Raw genomic sequence first — 5,620 nt, 5'->3', positions numbered from 1 at the left:
CATTCATCAATGCAAGAGCATCTACCCAACTAGGTTCATCTCTACCCTGCTTTACACAGGCTTATGTTTTCCTCAGCATAGTCCTGGGCTAAAAATTTGCATTCCCTTTGATATCTGGTCTTACTGGTTCATTTCTGAAGACACTGCAGTATATATCAAAATGAAGATCTAATCACCTGCTGTTCTGATGGAGAATATTTATTTTACCAGGCTGTGTGAAATGATTGTTTCTCATTTATCATCATGTTCTGCACTCAGGCTGAAAGAAAGATGTATCCTGAAAGACAGGACATGACAACAGAAATTAATTTTGAATTTTCTGTTTAAAAAATACATATATACATAAATATTGCAGAAGATAGAGTCTATTGGGGGCCGTTTTTTAAAAGTGCTTCTCAAACTTCTGACAATAAACAAGAGTAGAAAGAATAAAGACAATACCTCAACTTCGTGAACAAGAAAAATACAGATTTATTCAAGCAAAGCAAGGATGAGCAAAATCAGATAATAATGAGAGGGGAATTCTGCATTACTACAAATAAGAGAGTAATTCTACAGTGAAATTAGAGCAGGTAGGGACCTATGAAAAAAAGATTTGAAGGATTCTTTTCAAAAATCTCCCTTAGTGAAGGGCTAAACTCCCACACAACTAAATATTATTCCTTTTATTGGCTTAAGGCTCTGTGTCTATGGTAGGCATTCTAATCTCTGTCTGTCCTTGCATACTTCTCAGAAAATCTATTCATGCATGTTTCAGGCTGACCAGATGGGGAATTCAGGCTGCAATCACCATGTGGAATCCAGCTTCTCTTGAGCAGTGCATTACCGCTGCACCATGGAGCTGGCCTAGATTCTTTCTTTCTAGGCTTAGAACTATGAGGCATGGAGAAGATAATTCTTCAACAGTATGTTGAGAGGTAAATTCAGGAAGAACCTGAAGCACAAGTGCTGATATGGTCAGCCAAAGAATATCGAGGAGAGGTTAGGAGTGTGAGGGAAGGGATGGAGAAGCCAATCTGAAGAAAAAATACAGAGCAACAGAGACAATAGAAGACCATTTGCCTTATAATCCTGCTTCCAGAATTTTCCGTTTCAGCTTCAGAAGTCCATCTGTCTTTGTTTCTGGTTCTGAAGGAGCAATAGACTGTCGTATTCTTAGCCAAAAATCTACTTTTCACTTAGCTTATCTCACGGATTTTATATTCCTTACAGCCAAAGAACTTTAATTAAGCATAAATAAAGGTAACAGATATTGACATTGGTGGGGAACTTACTCCTGGCATCAAAGCCAACTTCTACCAACTTCGCATTGCTCATAAGAATTTTCTGGCTCTTTAAAGCCAAAAGAATACCTCCTTGTCTTTCCTTCCCTCTGACAAAAGTTTCATATCCTGGTGGTTTTACACTTTCACTTGAAATACTTAAATATGGTTGTTACATGCTAAAGTTCTGAGTTGCAAGTTTTTCTCCATAAGAGATATTCAGACCAAGGGTACTTCATCGTCTGGCAGAGAAAGGTGCTTAACACCAAAAGGGTGGGTTTCATGTTTGTTTTTTTAAAATTAATTAATTGATTTATTTTACATTCATTCACTGAGCATCATCACAGCATACAAAACATGATTTATCATCCAGAATATAATGCATAGTGGCTTACTCATACACGTTATTGTTGATAATTTTCCATTTCTTGTTTCATATACACACACATGCACACACACACACACACACACACACATATGTGTGTGTGCATGTGTGTTTTCCCCCCTATTTCTCACCCTCTGCCATTTCCCACTCTCCTCCCACACTGTCCCTGGTGTCTAGAGTTGTTTTCCATTCCTTTTTTCCCCCCACATTTTATTGATTCACAAAATATCTTGATTAATCTAACTACTTTCAATAGCAAGTTCAGCTGATTTATGCATATCTGTGAACACATGTCTGTGTTAGGCATGAAACTGAGTAGAATAAATATACTGTAAAGTAGCACCTAGCTGATGCTATTTAGCTCACTGTGGTCATTAAATAGGCATTTTTAAATATTTTTTTTAATTTTAAGAAAAGCACTTTTAGCTTTAATAAATCAAAATTTAAAAAAATGCTAAGAGAATTTCGCTTAAAACTTAAAGCCAGGAAACAGATTAGGATTCTGTTCAAATAGTAGATACTTAAACCTACCAACAGCTCGACGAGACAAAAACCCTTAAATCTGGAAAACAAAGCATAAAAGAAAATCAGTAATGCTTTAGTCAGAAGACATAAGATTCTATTTTACCAGTTCAATCTCCCGTACTTAATCTATCTTCTGTTGTGGTCCTATTTTCCCATTTAAATTCTAGAATATAATGTTCAACTCCAGACTTGTCCCTACCATTAAGTTGGCCATTTTCTCAGATGTTATTGAACTCTTATTTCTGTGTGTCTATATTTACTTTTCCTAGTATAGCAAGCACTCCCTTCAGAACTTCTGGTGCTAGTCGGATCTGGTCTGGTGCTGGTAAATTCTTTCAGGTTTTGTTTATCTGAGAATGTTCTTGTTTTTTCTTCCCGTATGAAGGATAATCTTGCCAGGTACAGCATTCTTGGTTAAAATTGCTTTTTCCTTAATGCTTTGAATATATTTTCCCGTTCTTTCCTTGCTTGCACTGATTCCGATGAGAGGTCCACTGTTAGCTTGATGGGATATCCTTTGTAGGTAACTTGGTGTTTCTCTCTTGCCAGTCTTAGTATCTTGTCTTTGTCTATGGTTTGATCAATCTGGCTATAATGTGTCTTGAAGAAGATCTTCTTGGGTTGATTCTACTTGGGGTCCTTTCTATTGCTTCGGACTGGATCTTTGAATGCCTCTCTAGGTTTGGAAGTTTTTTCCCAGCATTTCATGGAATAGGTTATCAATGCTCTGATTAGTTTCTTTACCTTCTGGGATACCAATTATCCAGATGTTTGGATGTTTAATGATATCTAGTATTTCTCGTATATTATTCTCATTTTTGGGACTATTTTCTCAGTTTTTGTAGTGGATTTATCTAGGCCAGTGATTCTATCTTCTACATCTGAGATTCAATCTTTTGTATAATTTAGTCTGCTTTTAATATTTTCAAGAGAGGTTTTGATCTCCTATATTACAGCCTTCATCTCTAACAGTTCAACCAGATTCTTTTTTATGATGTGTATTTCCTCTTTCAGATCATACAAGAACTTCCTCACCTCCTGAAACTCCTCGGCTCTATTCTCCCACCTCTTCTGGAGTTCATTGTCTCTTTTCTCTTGTATCTCTGTTAGCTTTGTCACTATGAATATTCTAAATTCTTTATCTGACATTTCCATGAGTTCCATTGTACTGTCTGTGGATGAAGAGGAGTTATTTTTTTTCCCTTGGAGGAGAGGTATTTTCTTGCTTTCTCGTATTTCTTGTGCCCCTGTGATTTCTGGTCATCTGTTGTGTTGTGCGCTTTTTCCTAATTCTTGAAGTTCAATCTGAGTGTTCAGTGATGTGCAGGAGGATGTGATTTGCAATCGCTCTTCTGTTCCATTTTTAACTCTCTGTGTGTCAGATTCAGTGGGAATTGAAGAATATTCTGACACTAATAGTATTCAGATGTTTGAATACTGTTCACTTTGACCTATTTAGACACAGTGCATGGTGGCTGAGCAGCCTAAAGTGTGAAGTTAAAGAAAAGGGAAAAGAAAAGAGAAGAGGGAAGAAGAAAAGAAAAAAGAAAGAAAAAAAACAATAAAAATTTTTATATTTTAATTTTTAAAATGGAAACTGTGTGGTGTAGGATGAAAGCAATATTTCACAGCTCAAGTTCAGTAGCCATATCATAATTGGCCTGGGTTTGTGCCTCTCCTAAATGGGAGGAAGGAAAGGCACAAATTGTCAACATACAGGAAGGACTTGAGATCCAGAAAATACTTTACCTTAAAAAAATGTAAAAGACACAGAGAGACAGAGAGATGGGGAGAAGGACACAGAGGTTGCCCTACCCCACTAGAAATGAATCTGGAGGGTGAAGCCTCACCTGAAGGTCTTCATTTAGTTCCTAAAAGCAATATTTCACAGCTCGAGTTCAGTAGCTGTCTCAGAACAGGCCTGGGTTTGTGCCTCTCCCCACTAGAAATGAATCTGAAGAGTGAAACCTCAGCAGAAAATCTTCAGCAGAAGATATTCCCTGAAGCAATATTTCACAGCTCAAGTTCAGTAGCCACCTCAGAATCAACACCAAAAGGGTATTTAAACTTAATCATCTTGACTTCCCAATCTGTAAATGACAGAATCATCCTCTTTTCTTTTCTCAGGCCGAAAATGTGAATCTTCTGTATTTCCTCTTTAAAACACTTTCTTTGGGGACCAGCAGTTGGCGCAATGGCTATGTCGCTGGACTCCCATGTAGTAGACCATGGTTTGAGTGCCAGACCCAGTGGCTTAAACTCATGCTGGGCACAGGCCCAAGCTCCCTAGAGAATAGAGGACAAGGGATTGTGGCGTGGGCACTCCCCAGGGGGAGGGGGGGATTTCTCGCTCTCTGTCTCTCTATCTCTCTCTGTCTTTTTGGCGAGCACATGTGCCCTATAGCAAAAACCTCTCCAAATAAATAAATAACACTTTCTTTGTATTTCACCAGCCTAGTCAGCTCAGCCTCATTAGGATGTGCTCCCATTTACCAATGTCTCCCTTATAGGATGACCCTCAGAACTAAACAAATATGGTCCGACGAATGCAAACCACTCAGGATTGCCACCTTCTTATTCTGCATGAGCATCTATAAACATTGCCTTGAAGAGCACTTCTGTTTAAAGCCATGGCTCACCAGGGACTCCAGGGGACCTTGGAGTAACCTCAGTTGCCCATTGTAGTAGGAACCCAGACACAGATTTTGATAGGAGTCTAGGGAGGAAAGCTGTGCTTTGGGTCACCCATTTGGAGAGACTCCATTACCCTATGAGACAGTAGCCACCAGATGGAAAGAGAAGTAAGAAACTTCTAAGGGTAAATTTCAGGTTAGCAGTTTTGACTCTCATAGACCCTGGGATTCAGGACCATGGAGACCCAGAACAAAATTTTCACCTGCCTTCATTCAAAAGTATATCTCCCCAACAATCCTCCAATCTCCATACCTCAGTGTTTACTCTCTGAGCATTCTTGGACCTTGGCTCTCCAAATATTCAATGTGGAAGCATTTCATAGTTAAAAAACAGAATCAGAGGAAAGAGTTCCCAACAGACAAGAAAATATCCCAGTTAAAACATAATAAGATGCGGTGGCGGCTGGGCCTGCGCAGCCGGGGCTCTGCTCCGCGTTCTGCCGCCCTGCTCCGCGTTCCGCCACCTGGGCGCCAGGCCCCCGCTGCCTCTTCGGGGCTGGGTGTGTCCCGCGCTCGGCGCCTACGGGGCCGGCGGCCCGCACCAGCCAAGGTCGCCCTCCTTCCTTTCTCTGGCCAGGCGGGCAAACGGGAGGTGGCGCTGGGTCCAGCGCACAATCTCGTGCTTGGGGCTGACATGTGGTCGCCGGACCTGAGCGTGGCCGCTGGACCTGCTCTCCACCAGGGCCTGCACGTGGGCCTGCGTGTGGCCCCGGGCCTGAGCGTGGCTGCCCGGGCTGCGCCCGCGCCCGCCGCCG

The sequence above is a fragment of the Tupaia chinensis genome, unplaced genomic scaffold (genome assembly GCF_000334495.1).
Source record: "Tupaia chinensis unplaced genomic scaffold, TupChi_1.0 Scaffold144262_1, whole genome shotgun sequence".
NCBI lineage: Eukaryota > Metazoa > Chordata > Mammalia > Scandentia > Tupaiidae > Tupaia > Tupaia belangeri.
The sequence above is the reverse complement of the archived record's forward strand: the minus strand, read 5'-3'. Positions refer to the sequence as shown.